The following is a 16,085-nucleotide window of genomic DNA, read 5'->3' as shown; positions in this document are numbered from 1 at the left end:
ACTCCAAGGTTTTTGCTAGGGGGGCCCAATCCATGGTATACTGGGTGACCATAGGTAGGCACAATCGTACTTACAACGTGAGTTTTGACTCAGTTGCGGAACCACCGGTTGCGAGTTGAGTCTAGCCTTTGTGTCGCACAACCCATCATGGGGGGAAGCATGTCTTACGAGTATGTGATAGCATGACGACGCTACTTCAGCAGTCCAAGTTGTATCTTTTATGCATATATGGGCAAATTTACTGTAAATAGGCTATATTAAGCTGGCAATTTATTATTCAGAAATTATGTATTTCCAGATATACTGATTTGTACAGTTTAAATGCCACTTTTGTATACAGTTAAATAATGGAGGTTTATTTTCACATGAGAACTCATGCTAGCCACACACTGATAATAATATAATCCATCTTATTGAGAAGTGTCCCACCTCGTTATACAAATCATTTTTAGGACCTTCAGAAATCATGCCTAGCATACTACATGGCAGGGATTAGACATTTTAAGGTAATAGACAGACCTGGTGAGTCACCGGTGGTTTTATTTTGTCATTCGATTGGGTTGTATTAAATAGATAGGTAGTTATATATATGTATTTGGGAATAGTTAGATATCTAGTAAAGTGTTTGGATGTTTTAGAAATTTTCTATTGTATGGGTTTTAATTCCATTAATGTCAGGTGCACCTAGGTTTTTCCTGGTCAGGGTGGGTTGCAATGTATATATATATAATGATGGTATAAGAGAGTATTTATGGTTGTAACAGGTTATAAATATTCAGGTCGTTATAGTTGGTATCAGAGCCTAGGTTGTTAGGTTCTGCAGATTAGGTCGGATGATTTTACCAGAGTATAGGTTCAAGTAGAACAAGGATAGGAATGGGTAGAATAGGGATTTTGAGTTTTGTTTCGTAAGCCTGGAGACATAAATTACTTAACAAAATTCTGTGTTTTTCTGGATCAGTCGACGGGTTCAGAAAACCACGACAATCCATTGCTGGTTTTGTTTTCGAGTGGAAGAGCAGGAACTTGAAAATTAAGATGTTAATATGGAATTGGCAGAGTATGTCATAAATTAGGGGAGAAGATTTAGGCTTGTATTGGGATTTATTTTAAGTTAGCATTTTTGTGTTATAATTGCACCAGACATGTTAGGGTATAAGAATTCTAAATTCGTTTTTATTCTATCTTCAAGATGGATCCTAGGGACAGTAACACTGTTGCCGGAGGAAGTAGCAGTGAGGGAGCTGTCCATGAGGATGGCAGTGATACTACAGTGGCACTTTGGCACTTCACCCAGTAGTTTATGGACAAAGTTATGCGGAGTTCTCGGGGGCAGGATCGTCCCACTATTGAGTTGGGAGATTCTATTGAGAAGTTCACTCGCATAAAGCCTCTTACCTTGACAGGAAGTACCAACCCGATTCTTGCAAATGATTGGATTCGGGAAATCAAGAAGATCTTGGTCATATTGCGATACACCGATGAGCAGAAGGTTCTATATGCCACATTTAAACTAACTGGAGAAGCCGAGAGATGGTGGGAAGTAGTAAAGCTGCTTGAGGAGTAGAGACTGGTACCGGTGGAGATGACGTGAAGCCGCTTCAAAGAGGCATTCTTTGATTGGTATTTTCCAGCCTCTGTCAAGAAAGCAAAGGCAGAGGAGTTCTTGAACCTGACTTAGGGACAGTTGACTATTCAGCAGTACGCTGCCCAATTTGTGGAGCTGTCACGGTTTTCTTTTTACATGGTACCAGACAAGTCTATGAAGGCTTGGAAGTTGAGAGGGGTCTGAGGCAGGAGATTATTAAATAGGTGGTTGTGTTATAGGTACATGAGTTTGCTACACTGGTGGATAAAGCCACTGTGGCAGAATGAGCTTACAGGGGGATGTAAAGGCTCAGAACTCGAAGAAGAGGCTGATGCCTTCTAGTTCACATATGGGTACAAGGCAGGGCCCTTGGAGGAGGTACAGTAACGGCAGAGGCCAACACAAGATACGGGTATTAGGGCATTTCAGGGTACCTCATCACACCCTGTTTGCCCTAAGTGTGACAGATGGCATTCGAGAAAATGCAGAGGCAGACCAAGTGACTGTTATTGGTATGGTAAGCTCGGACACATGGCGAGAGATTGCTGTGTGAAATTAAACTTCCCACCTCCACAGTAGCAATATCGAGAAGGTAACTAGGCATCGCGTGGAAACTACCAGGGGGTACGACCCAAGCGCGGGTGTATTCCTTGATTCCTGGCGATGCCAAGAATGCAGGAGATGTGGTGACAGGTAACATTTATATGCTTTCAAATAGTGTTGTAGTGTTGTTTGACTCAGGTGCGACACATTATTTATTTCTCGGGAGTTCATCAAATTGTGTGGGTTAGAAACACAATCGTTAGATTTTGAGTTAGAGGTGGTCACACCGACAGGATCAGTGGTAGTGTGTAGTAAAGTGATCTGAGACTGCCCAATGGGGATTCAAGAGAGAATGATACCTGCTAACTTGATTGCCTTTGACATGCACGGTTTTGATATCATTCTGGGGATGGATTGGTTAGCAGCCAGCTATGTGAGTATTGAATGGCATAGGAGAGATGTAGTGTTCAGACCTCCGGGGGAGCAGGAGTTTAAATTCGTCGAGTTGTGTGTGCGCTCTGCACCACAGATCCTTTCAACCATTCAGGTAAGGAGGCTACTCCTAGAGGGATGTCAGGGGTACTTAGCATTTGTGAAAGAAGCACCAAGGGAGGAACTTAAACTAGAGGATATCCCCGTGGTAAAGGAGTTCTTAGATGTTTTCCCAAAGGACTTACCAGGATTGCCTCCGGATCGCAAAGTGGAGTTTGCTATTAAGTTGCTTCCAAGGACAACATCTATTTCTAAGGCTCTATACATAATGGCTCCAACGGAATTGAAGAAGTTAAAGGAACAACTTTAGGAGCTACTTGACAAGGGATTTATCAAATTAAGTGTATCACCCTGGGGAGCACCAATTTTGTTTGTAAAGAAGAAGGATGGGTCGATGAGGATGTGCATCAATTATAGAGAGATTAATAAAGTGACATTAAAGAATAAGTACCTGTTACCCAGAATTGATGATCTATTTGACCAGTTACAAGGCACACAAGTCTTCTCCAAGATCGATCTACGATCCGGGTATCATCAAGTGAGAGTTAAATCAGAGGATGTACTAAAGATGACTTTCCCTACTAGGTATGGCCACTACAAATTTCTGGTTATGCATTTCGGATTAACCAATGCTCCTACGGCATTCATGGACCTGATGAATAGGGTATTCCACGAGTACCTAGATTAGTTTGTGATGGTATCCATCGATGACATCCTGGTTTATTTGAGGAGTCCTGAGGAGCATACAATTCATTTGAGGTTGGTACTCCAGGTACTTAGAGATAAGAGGTTTCTTGCAAATTTCAAGAAATATGAATTCTAGTTAGAGCAAGTGGCATTTTTGGGACATGTAGTGTCCAAGGAAAGTTTTTCAGTGGACCCAAGCAAGATAGAAGCGGTAGTCAATTAGGCGAGATTGAAGAACATGCATGAGGTTAGAAGTTTCTTGGGTCTGGCAAGATATTACTATTGGTTCGTAGCAGGTTTTTCTAGACTATCAGATCCACTAACACGGATCACGAGGAAGAACATTAAGTTCGAATGGTCTGGTGAGTGCGAGCAGAGTTTTCAGGAACTGAAGTAGTGACTAGTTATTGCCCCAGTATTGACCATTCTATCAGGAGATGGTGGATTTATGATCTACAGTGACGCATCTAAGAAATGGCTTGGGTGTGTTTTAATGTAATAGGGAAAAGTTATCGCATACGCTTCTTGCCAACTCAAGGAGTACGAGAAGAACTATCCGATACATGACATGGAATCAGTAGCAGTAATCTATGCATTAAAAATATGGAGGCACTATCTGTACAGTGAAAGGTGTGAGATCTTTACTGATCACAGGAGTCTTAAGTACTTTTTCACTTAGAAAAAGTTAAACATGAGGCAATGGAGGTGACTAGAATTAATAAAGGACTACGACTGTACCATTAGTTACCACCCAGGAAAAGCTAATGTGGTAGCTAATGCTTTGAGTCAGAAGTCAGTGGTTGCATTAGTTTTAGGAGTTGGGGTTCAGCATGAGATTGGGATGGACCTGGAAAGGTTGGGTGTGGAATTAGTGGAAGGAAATCACCAGACATTCATTGCTAGTCTAGTAGTGCAATCGACCTTATGGGAAAAGATTAGGACAACTCAGACGAAAGATGCAGAATTGGTAGATGATGGGGTGTTAAGATTTCACACCAGGATATGCGTACCGAATGATGTTGAGATTAAAAGGACCATCTTGGAAAAAACACATCGCTTTCTATATGCAATGCATCTATGGAGCACAAAGATGTACTGAGACATGCAGAAATCTTTCTGGTAGTCTAACATGAAAAGAGAGATCACTCGTTTTGTTGAGTAGTGTTTGAAGTGTTAGCAGGTGAAGGTCGAGCACCAGAGGCCAAGAGACCATTGCAACCGCTTCTCATTCCTAAGTGGAAGTAGGAGAACATTTTCATGGACTTTGTTACGGGATTGCCATCGGCACTTCATGGACAGAATGCTCTATGGGTAGTTGTTGACAGATTGACGAAGACTGCTCATTTCATTCTGGTTAAAGTCAGTTATTCCATGAATAGGCTAGCAGAGCTTTATGTACAGGAGATAGTCAGACTGCATGGGGTGCTTGTGTCTATCGTTTCAGATAGGGACCCTCGGTTTGCTTCCCGATTTTGGAAGAGTCTATAGTAAGCATTGGGATCTTAACTTACTTTCAATACTACTTTTCACCTGCAGACCGATGGTTAGTCAAAGAGGACTATTCAGATTTTGGAGGATATGCTGCGGGCGTGTGTACTGGATTTCAAAGGTAGTGGAATTAAATATCTACCGTTAGTTGAGTTCGCATACAATAACAGTTATCAAGCTAGTATCGGGATAGCACCGTATAAGGCACTATATGGTCGAAGGTGCCGATCTCCGTTGTATTGGGACGAGGTCGGTGAGCTATAAATTTTAGGGCTGGAGCTTATTTAGCAGACCTATGAGAAGGTCCAATTCATCAGGGAAAGAATGAAGACAGCGCAAAGTTGGCAAAAAAGCTATGCGGACACACGCCAACGAGAGCTGGAGTTTGAGGTAGGTTATGCTATATTTTTTAGGATTGCTCCAATGAAAGGGGTAATGAGATTTGGGAAAAAAAGGAAGCTAAGCCCTAGGTACATTAGGCCATTCGAGGTTCTGGAGAGAGTTGGTCTGGTGGCGTACAGAATAGCATTACCCCCAACACTCTCTAGGATTCATGACATGTTCCACATGTCCATGTTAAGGAAGTACATTTCGGATCTTTCGCATGTGATCAGTTACAAGTCTTTGGAGCTCGGGGACACTTTGGCATATGAGGAGGTACTGGTCCAGATCCTAGACTATAAGGAACAGGAGCTTCGTACTAAGAGGATTTCACTTGTAAAGGTACTATAGCGTAATCATACAGTGTATGAAGCATTATGGGAATTAGAGACATAAATATGTCAGAAGTATCCACAGCTACTCAGAGAGGCTCGGCACTAAATAGGTAAGTAGAACAGTAGGTGAGTATTGGTTTTTTATATATAGGCTGCTTAGAGTAGGTTTGTTAGCTTGATCAGTTGTTACTATTTTGTTCATGGTTGGTCTCCGGGAGAGTTTTCTGTGGATATTGTAATCTCTCGAGATAGGATATGTAACCACAGTATTACTCTGCCATAAGTGAGGGTAGTTAATAAATTTGGGACGGGGCTGTTATGTGGGTGGCCGCCGGCTCTTCCTAGAGTCGGATCAGTAGATTAGTGATAATTCAAGAGATATAATGGAAATCAATTAGCAAATTTTGAGGAAAAAAATTTTATAAGCGAGGAGATTGTAGAAACTCGAACCCGGAAAATAAGGAAATAAATAAGAAAAGAAGAAAAGAAAATTTACAACGGACAAACAACAAAACTCGTCAATGAATCCCTTGTTTTCGTTGACAAGTTCCCTTATGTGTCTTGTCAACGAAATTCAGGCGTCATTGACGAAGAGATCCTGAATGACAGGAAAATATCAAACTTAAGGTTCGTCGACGAATTGTGCCGGGTCAAAAGGTTATAAATAGGTTTTAAAATTTCTTCTTCATTAAGAAGTATAAATATCTCTCTTTCTCTCTCTCTCTCTCTCTCTAAACCCGCGCCCCTCACCTTCTCTCTATGGTTTCTCGTCGTTCATCACCCGATTCAACAATCAGAAGCCGCCACAAGAATCTAGGAGAAATTCTCTACAAGTCTAGAAGAGTGGATTTTTGAATGGAATCTTTCCAGGCAACACTCCAAAATTGAGGTAAGGGTAGAAATAAGTTATCTGTTTAGCATGTAATTAGTTAAATGAGGTGTATGCGTCCGGGATGTTTAATCGTTGCTAATCTGGGATTTGAGTTAATTAAACTGGGGAAAATGTGGTTTCAAGATTTTGAGCTCCATATCGCCGTAGGGTGGGCTTTAGGAGCGTTGTAGGAACTTTCTTAGTAAACAGGTGAGGGGATTATATTATGTCAGCTATTTTGTAAAATATGGATCGATTAAAATGCAATATATGTTTTTGGGGAAATTAAGGTGGGTGGTTTGATCATCTCATATTTTCTATAAAATAAATAGTTTAAGTTAAATAAAATCTTGGAGATGTTCAGACCTTGTTTTCACCAATTTATGTCTTTCCTAGTCAGGTTATTTTATTTATGGTTAGCAAATAAAAATTGTGTGGCATAGGAACAAATTTTATATGACATATGTGAACAAAATGCTTAAACTGATTTTTATACAGTTTTGATAACGGCTGGGGGCTAAGTTTTGATATAACGGTCGGGGGCCGAGTTTTGACATAACGACCGAGGGCTGAGTTTTGATATAACAGTTGGGGGCTGAATTTTGATATAACGGTCGGGGGTCAAGTTTTGATATGATGGTCGAGCGCCAGGTTTACTGAATATCAGGTTTATTATGAAATGAATTATAATACAGTTTTTATTGTGTAAATTGTCATATATGATTCTAGAACCCTATAGATTTGTGATATGTGATATTGTGAGCATGGTACCGTAACTATATGTGGGCAGTGAGTGCAATCACACGGGCATGGAAGTATGATAAGTCAATTGGAGACCTAGGCCGCAGTACTACTCTGACGTTTTTGCCGGGGGGCATCTGTGGTATACTGAGTGACCATAGGTAGGCACAATTGTACTTAAAACGTGAGTTTTGACTCAGCCACAGAACTGCCGGCTGCGAGTTGAGTCCAGCTTTTGGGTCGCACAACCCGTCATGGGGGGAAACATGTCGTATGTGTATGTGATAGCGTGACAATGCTACTTTTTTTTTTTTTTGGATTACGCACCGGGTATCCACGTGTCCGTTTTACGGTTCACGTGACTAATCCTGTGCCCCTTAAAGTTGACCCCACAACTCCAAAGAGAGGGTAAATTCAGGAGTCCAGGAGCGAAAACAAATCCGGGAGGGTTTGAACACCTGATCTCGTGAAAGGCACTCCCGCAATCCGCACTACCACCTGAACCACACCCTAGGGATGTGACAATGCTACTTTAGCAGTACATGTTGTGTCTTTTATGCATATATGGGCAAATTTACTATAAATAGGTTATACTAAGCTGACAGTTTATTATTCAGAAATTATATATTTTCAGATATACTGATTTATATAGTTTAAATGTCATTTTCCGTATACAGTTAAATGATGGAGGTTTATTTTCACACGAGAACTCATGCCATCTTACTGAGAAGTGTCTCACCTTGTTCTACAAATAATTTTCAGGACCTTCAGGGAATTGTGCCTAGCGTACTACGAGGCAGAGATTAGACATTTTGGGGTACTAGACCGACCTAGTGAGTCACCGGTGGTTTTATTTTGTTATTCGGTTGGGTTGTATTAAATAGATAGGTAGTTATATGTATGTATTTGGGAACAGTAAGAACTCTAGTAAAGTATTTGGATGTTTTAGAAAATTTCCAATGTATGGGTTTTAATTCCATTAATGTCAGGTGCACTCGGGGTTCTCCCTAGTTAGGGCGGTTTCCAATATATATAATGATGGTATCAAAAAGTATTTATGGTTGTAACAAGTTATAAATATTCGGGTCGTTACCCCCAATTCATTCCAAGTCGCTGCATCTATGTTATCTGGTTGAATTTTGTATAAAACTTTCACCATACCTTACTGCACCAAGAGATCCTTCACCTTTCTCTACCACAAACTGAGATTTCCGATTCCATCAAATTTGACAATATCAAATTTTGTAGAAGAAGATGCAGAGTCCTTTACAACTTTCGCTCTGATACCAATTGTTGTGAAAATGCGCCTTAAAAAATGCACAGCGAAATATGTATATTGTGTAAAGGATCAAACAAAACCAAAAGCAACAATATGAATGGTGATTATCCAAAATTACTCTACAACCAAAGTAATATAAAAAAAAAAAAGCAATAATAAGATCAACGACACTAGGAATTATGTGGTTCGGCAAAACCTACATCCACAAGAGCAATTGGTAAGAATTTCACTATGAGGATCACAAAATACACAATACAATGAGTATCAATGATCATTACTCCTCTCCTTTCTCTCACTCACAATATGCCTAGAATGGCATATCTAACAACCCTAGCTACGAAGTTTTCCCTCCGAATATCCAACTATCTTAACGTTCATATTCAAAATTTAAAATCATCCTTACAGCCCCAAGTTCATTCGTCGATGATTAGTGTCCATTCGTTGACGAATCAGACACATTCGTCAACAACTTCTGAATGTCTGAATTTTAATTGCTCTTGGTATCTCTACTTGTCGACGAATAAGGCTCATTCATCAACGATTACCTGCTTGCTGCACAACACCAATGACTTCAACATATGTTTTTCTTCCTTTTGCCCGTGCACTCCACAAAGTATAAGAAACACAAAAACACAACAAATTGTTTATATCCCTACTTAAATATCTACCCAAAATGAGTAACTATCAAGGCTCTATGAGACGAAAAGAAGAGACAAATGGGTCATACGCAAGATAAATAGGTCTACTTTTTATAGGCTCCACGTGAGAGTGAAAAAGAGTCTTCCAGGGCGGTTGCAGTCCTACCCCCTTTGTACCTTCTCTGGGCTAAAGACAAATGGCGAAACAAAAGCTGCGGCAAAAGAAGACTTCTCCCCACGTCTGTGAGTGAATTGACGTCAATTTTGCAATCCTCAGTATAAAATAAGAGTAAAAAGTGATGTGTGGTCAGCGGTCACCCTTGGAAATTCCAACGTAATCTCATTCACATGCCAATGCCTAGGCTTCATTCAAGAGAACTATGAGAAAATAAACAGTATGTTTATATATTTTTCATTATTTTTTATTGTCTGATTTCACTAATTCTTTGGTGATTTGGTCCATTCTAATAATACTAGAATGCATTTCAGTGGCATTTATATGCTTTTAAAAACAAAATTTCTAGAATTTTTTCCTAATTTTTTTTTTCCAAAAAGGCTAAAAAGAGGGAATGAAATAATTTTTTTAAAAATATATATAATAAATTAGTAATAAAATAGGAAAGGAAATAATGAACTAATGAAAATTTTAAAAGTAAAAATAAAAATTCAAAAAATTGATCAGAATTAATTATGAAGGGGTAAGAAGGAAAATATAAACAAAGTGAAAAAATTAAAAAAAAAAAGATGAAAAATACAATAGAAAACATAAATTCTAAAAAAATTAGTGAAAATCAAAATATGAAAGTTTTTGTATAGAAAATATCATGCAATTTGGGAAATAGGAGAAAATTAGAAAAATATTTTAAAAAAAATGATAACGGCATTATAAAAAAATAAATGGTATATTGAACTATGTATATTTTAGGTATTTTCCTTCGTTATTGTATTAACTGTCATACATTAGGCTTTGTTTTATTATTTTTCTAATATTAGATTTTTTTTTCAATGACACTTTTTCCGAGTAGAGGTAATAAAATCTTTACATTAAAGGATAGAAAATATTTTGAGAATTACCATGAAATGAAGGGCAAAACTCACAAAATTTTTCAAATTACTTAGAAAGTTGTTTATGAATGCACCAAAATAGTAAATTTCTTTCAATAATCTTACAACATTGCTTTTCTTTTATCTCTAAATAGTGTTTACTTTTAAAACATTGAGTAAATATATCATCTCTTGATGAGTGATAGAGAAAATTTTGTGACAATGTTGTTTTCAAAATACAAAATCCAAAAGCCTCTATGACACTAGAAAGAATTTAGATAAATTGTTTGGTCATAAGCTTGTCTTAACATTGATGATAGAAAATTAGAATTGTTATAATAACATTATTCTTAATAAAATCCAAGTTAAAAAAAAAAAAATTAAAAGTAACATGTCCTTTGACATTAGGACTCACGTTCTAATAACTCGGAAAAAAACATTATTAAAAAAAATTTTAAATTAAGAGTAATTATTGATTACTTAATTAATTGAATATTATTAAATTAATTAATTAAATAAACAAATAAAAAGAAATAGTATGAAAAAAAATTATTAAGAGTAATTAGTAATTAATTATTATTAAATTAAATTAATTAAGTTAAGTAAAATGGTGATTATATATATAAAAGTTAAGTTAAGTAAGTAAGGTAAAAAAAAAAAAAATTGATAGCATTTCAGGAAGCTTCAGCTTCCTGAAACAACAACAGCAACGCTTTCTGTACTTTCTCCTCTCTCTCATCATTTCCATCTCCGCTTCTCTTTCTCTTTTCAATTTTGTTGGCCTAACGAGTGTTGATCGGAAAATAGAAAGTATCGTTGGATTTCTAGCTCCACCACCGAGATTTCTACTGAAGTGGATTTGTCGTGGGAGCGGTGTAGGCACCATTCCTAGGGTAAGTCAACTTTCCCCTAATTTCTCAATTTCTCGTTAAATCTGCTGTTGAATCGACGATCAGGCACCATCATGAGATCCTAGTCGTGATCGTCGTCATTTTGACATGAATAAATTTCCAATTAGAGTTTTCTAAGCCCCACTCCAAAGCGAGAGTGGGGTTTGAGAAATTTGGTAATTTGGTTATATTTAAGGGTATATTTATTTATTTAGAATTTATGAGCCTAAAAAATATTAAAATAATATTTTATTTAGGATTGATTTAACGGAATTATGATTTTTGATTTAGGGTCCGGGTAAGCGCCGCAGGTATTTTTCAGAATCTCTGTTGGCGTAGTTCAAAAAACTAGGTAAGAGGAAAAATATATATTAAACCAAAATTTTATAAATTTAATGGAAAATAAATTGTGTTATATATACGTGTATATGTCTCGGTATGAGTTTAAAATGCCAACCATTTAAATTATGTTTTTTCGAGTTTAGGACTGTTTATTATATACGTATATGCGAAAATGAACTGATGAAAGTGGAAAATATTTTCAAAACAATTATGTAAGAAATGAAATGTATTTTCAGCATATAAATGTTAAATGTGGATTGACCTATTTTATAGGAAATTTGTATGAATTTTACTGTTAAATTGTGTGGCATGAGATTTTGTGCAAATATATGTTAAATATATGAGATACAGGCTAAGTAAGTAAAGCATTGAAAATAAAATATAAAATGGACTGTATTGCTTATGTATGTTAAATGCAATCATGTAAACGTAAGACAACTGAAAGACAGTCATGTTAGCAGATCTAGCACGTTTTTACGTAAACTAACTAATGATAGCTAAAAGGAGCTGTAGTAATGACAGCTAAAATGAGCTGTAGACTAACTGATGATGGATAAAGACCAACTATAGTACGAAAAAATGAAATGAAAACGTTATGTAATGAAAGTAAACTCTCCGCCTAAGGGTTTATTGAGTAAGGTGAGTGCCCTGATATGTATTAGTTGTAGTCGAACTCGAGTTAATCAGGCAAGAATACAGACGGTATTAGGGCAAAGGGAAGCTACTTGTAAGGGTGGGTAATCTTCCTTATTCTCGGGAGCTTCGCTGGTAAACATGGGTTGCATGCGAATGAATGTGGTAATGGAATTAAAGCTTTTAAAAGCTTATGTTGTATATATATATGATTATAAATATGGAATTGGGATATTTTTCTCAGATGGTATTATCACTGAAATGAATATATATTATGATATAATGAAACTCATACTACCACACACTGTAAATAATTTATTCCGTCTTACTAAAATATGTCTCACCCAAATATTTAAATATTTTAGGGAATCGAGAAAGATCAGGTGATAGAGCTCCGAGATAGAGGAGAGCTGGTACCCTGATATACAAGGTGAGTGTATGAACTAGGGATGTGTATTCCTCTAGAGTTTTGTTATTTTTGGAAAGGTGTTAGACATGTATATATGGATGGTTTAGTATTCTGGTATGTGTATTCATTGTGTTATGTATATATTGACTTCCGCTGATAGGGTTGTTATATGAAAATGACTGTTTACCCAGTATCCCACTGCAGGTCAGGTTATGTTGATATGGTATCAGAGATTATGATGTAGCCGATATGTGACTAATATGTTTTATTTATAATGAAAAAAATGGTATGAATAATTTTGGCATCACAACAAATCCCTACCCGCTCACAAAGAACCTTAAAAAAAAAATGGTTCACAAAGAACCTTTACAAGAAAATAATAGAAATACAATATGATGCTCCTTAATTGAGCAAATATTAAATACAAAGCAAACTTCACACTATCTCTCAATTAATGAATCAAACACAATTAAAGATCAAAAGAGAATGAGCACTTGTGAATGAAGAACAACAATGCAAAATACTAAGTGCTTAGGTTTTGGTATAAAAAGACTAAGAATGACCAAAAGCCTTCAAAACCATGTTAATACAAGTCTAATAGCTTGTATTTATAGACCAAGAGCCAAAGGAGCCGTTAACTAACCGTTGGGGGAGAAAGGATATTTTATTTAGTAAACTAGCCGTTTTTCGCCCGTTGGAGTAGTTCTGCCCGTTGAACTTGTCGACTGGTCCCCTGCTCTCGTCGACTAGTCACACAACTGCCACTCGTCAACGACTTCCTTGTTCTCATTGACGATTTCCCTGAATTAGAACAAGTCATCAACATAAAAGTTGTGAGATTTTTCGTTAGCTTTCCAAGAACACCAAGATCGTCCTTTTTGGACTTTTCTATCAAACGTTATGCCCCAAATACAAAATGGTGTTCAGGAAAGGTGATCGGTGCATAACTGAGGTTCTAAACCCAACCAAAAAGCCTTTTGAACACTTAATATTCTTGGACAAAATTACTTGAAACATATTGATTCTAATGAAGTTAAAAACATGTACAAGTGAGTTTCTCCTTGAATATAAGATATATTCTTTATGAAAACATGTTTAAAAGCTCATTTGATATCTTATATACTTAGAATGTCCTTTTACAAAAATATGCTTGACTTTCTTTGAACCTTAGGACATTAACCATGCTTTGACAAAACCATGACCAAGTATTTAAAAGATTGTAAAACCAAGATGATGAAAACTTGTCCCTTTGGAAACCACATTTGAGTTTAGGATTGTTTTAACAAACTCTTTGATTTTAATTTTGAAAACTAAGAATTGAGTTTGTGACTTTTAGTGCAATCCTATAAACTCATATGTCCTAGTATGCATATGCATTGCTCAACTCTTGCTCAAAGATCATTCAGAAACAAAACGCAAGAGTTACAAAAGGTTCCTACCACACACACAACCCTTATTACAAATAATTCTACAATTAAGCTTTCGATTGTGCATGGTCCTTCTGAGTACGTGTCCATTTGATCTTTCCTTCTTGACGTCTACTCAATCCAATCTTTGCCTTCGATCCAGTACTTCATGTACAAGTACCTGTGCTAAGCATGATCTGCAAAGATAGGAAAACATTAGGAACAATATATAGGTTAATATCATCAAAACACTTTAAACAATGATGGCGAAGCCACCAAGGTTAACATTCTTCCCCTTTTTGATGATGTCTAACCTATTACTAATTTACTTAATCTTTGCATTCATATTTATACTTAACACTACTTATTATGCAAAGATTAGCTAACCTAGAACCACTAATGGGTTGTTATAATCTAAACAAAACAATTAAGCTCACATAGCCTCTAAGGCTAACACTCACGAAATGCCCATGTCCAACCAGTGATGCTGCCCTCACCAGTTCCCAAAAATCCACACCAATGTAGTTAAGAATACCCACCATTTTTTGTGTGGTTATATTACACAAAAATGTATTTCATGATTCAAAACTCTCAGTTGTAGCTCCACCTACAGCTGTGTTATCCTGCAGTGCATAGAGATTCCCTGCTATCCTTTGTCCCTTCATCACCGTCAATACGCTATCACACACTGTCATCGTCCCGCCTTTAGACATGTAACTATACCCATCACAATCCAAAGTACCAAACGAAATCACATTCTTTCGTATATTGGGTACATGTCTTACCACACACAACGTCCTTACCACACCGTCATACATCTTGATCCTAATATCTCCCATTCCAATAACTTTGCAAACCGCACTGTTTCTCATTAAAATGGAACCACGACTCACCAATCAATAATTTGTGAACTAGGCTTTATTATACATCATGTGAAAAGAACATTCCAAGTCTAGGATCCAAGAACCCGTGAGGCGTTCTGAGCCTGATGAAATAGTAAGCATTTTTTATTAAATGCCTAAAACCTTCACCAATATTTTATTTTATGCATTGTAACTATTTAGTATGTTAAAGGCCTAGAATCTAGGCTATACGATGGGAGATAGCTATCTCTCATGCCATACTCTTTCTTGCCCATTATCAAGGTTTGAGTCCAAAAGCATGATATAAAACCCAATCCCTAAAGGACATCTCTTAAGAGACTCTAGAGTACAATTCTTTTTGGAATATTTGTAAAAAAAAAAAAAGCTTGTGACAAGCTAATGTAAGCCGATGTTAAGAAAGCCCCAACCAAAGGCAAAAACTAAAATAGTATTAACCCCATTTTAGGCAAGCCCTAGTGGCTAAGAGGTAAAATGGTTAGTTTCTATAAGTACTTCACCCAAAGGAAATCATAGTATGAGACACCCCATAACAACTCTTAGTTGGGAGTAAAGGTTGAGAGAAGACTAGCTTACGGTAGGGCCAAAAAATATGGTTATGAGTAAATTAGTCAATTGGCCTTTCTATGCACATGCATCTAGGTGGCAAGGTAGGTCAAGAGTCACATAACAAGGATCTTTGATTAGGGAATATAATATTACCGAAGTATAAATTAAAGAGAAAAGTTAAAGGCATGAAAATAGGAAGATTTTAATATTTTGGAAGGTAAAAGAGCGACTTATACATTAATTGACTTGTTTCAAAATTCTATAACCTTTTGATCATAACAACATTGTCCATTATCTCTTGTCTAGATTTCCCACCTCTTACTCTATTTTGTAGTCATTATTTTCTTCCTCAACTACCTTTTTTTTTCTTTTCTCCTTTCACTAATCTCTATCAAGTACAATTGTACTTAGGCAAGGTATTGGCATCCCTATAGCATCCCTTTCATGAATGCTACCAACATCAAAAAATAGGGTTCTTGAATATTAAAATTATTTCACATTATTTAATTTTCAGCATATATATCATTTAGCTCACCATGTATCCTAGTTAAGTATTCAAAATTCTCTCTCTAATGAATTTCTACAATTATACTGTCACACTACCTTTGGATTTTATTTATCGAATTATGTCAAATGTAAATAAATGTGAACACATAAGTAAATACTTAGAAGCTACGATTATGTTATTTTTATTTAATTATTGTGTTCTTTAAAGCACTTTTTCAAGTATCTTATAAAACATCTGTTGGATACTTATGCGTCAATCTATTTATGGGGAGTCATATTATCACAATAATTTTCAATTATTCATCATCTAAATTAGCAACTTGCATTTTTCTCATAAAATATTAATATTTTCACAAGTAAATTAACCATTGAAACCCAAAG

This window comes from Malania oleifera, chromosome 12 (assembly GCF_029873635.1).
Source record: "Malania oleifera isolate guangnan ecotype guangnan chromosome 12, ASM2987363v1, whole genome shotgun sequence".
Lineage (NCBI taxonomy): Eukaryota > Viridiplantae > Streptophyta > Magnoliopsida > Santalales > Ximeniaceae > Malania > Malania oleifera.
This window is presented reverse-complemented; position numbering follows the sequence as displayed.